Genomic DNA, 875 nt, shown 5'->3' with positions numbered 1-875 from the left:
TCATCCCCCCAGTACAGTAAAACAGCTGGAATTGCATAGCATGCAAAATAAAATCACTGCTTCATTAACTTAGTCATTTGTGGACAAGCTCACATGCAGATTTGCAGGGAAAGAGAAAAATGTAGCATGTAGAAGTACATACATGTATATGCATGCATAGTTATGTACATAGCTGTGTGTTTCCATCTACCTGATTATCTACCTATTTATCTATGTATCTATCTACATTGATGTATTTATTTCCCCCAGAGGCTTTATGGTTATGTGTATGGGTAAAGCATTAATAACCATGTGTTTATTTTTCCCAGACTACTACCTCACAAACCTCTTTCAACAGTCACTGGTTAATAATTTTGATTAAAAGGAATAGTTCCAGTTGAGGAGGGGTGTCATTTGTGGAAAAAAATCAAACCTTTGGTGTGAGAGGGGAACGATTACTGCCACCAGGTAGCATCCAGCAGAGGGTGGGATGGGGCTGTTGGGCGTGGGAAGGGTGGGCACCTGTGGGATCCCATTAGACCTGATATGGCCAGTTGGGGGGGGGTACACGCTACAAGATTCGGGGACTCCCATGTTGTGAACTCATCACTGATACCGCCAGACACTTCAAACCCGGCTGGATGAAGTGGCTGCCAGCGGGAAGATGGCTGCGTCTCACTGCGTGTGCCCCATAGGGTTGGTCTTCGGGGTCACTTCTGTTGAGGGGATTTTAAGAAACCCCAGGCACGCACGATGAAGGGCCAGGCGACGTTGAATCGCTCTGCCTGAGGCCCTCCTGCCCCCGAGCAGGGAGGAGAGCCCCCGGCGACCCCCTCCAAACCAGAGCATCCCCGGCGGGCTCCGCCGCGGGGACCTGGGGCGGGGCCGGGGGCGGG

The sequence above is a fragment of the Haliaeetus leucocephalus genome, unplaced genomic scaffold (genome assembly GCF_000737465.1).
Source record: "Haliaeetus leucocephalus isolate CR32 unplaced genomic scaffold, Haliaeetus_leucocephalus-4.0 Scaffold439, whole genome shotgun sequence".
NCBI lineage: Eukaryota > Metazoa > Chordata > Aves > Accipitriformes > Accipitridae > Haliaeetus > Haliaeetus leucocephalus.
Note: the sequence above shows the minus strand (reverse complement) of the source record.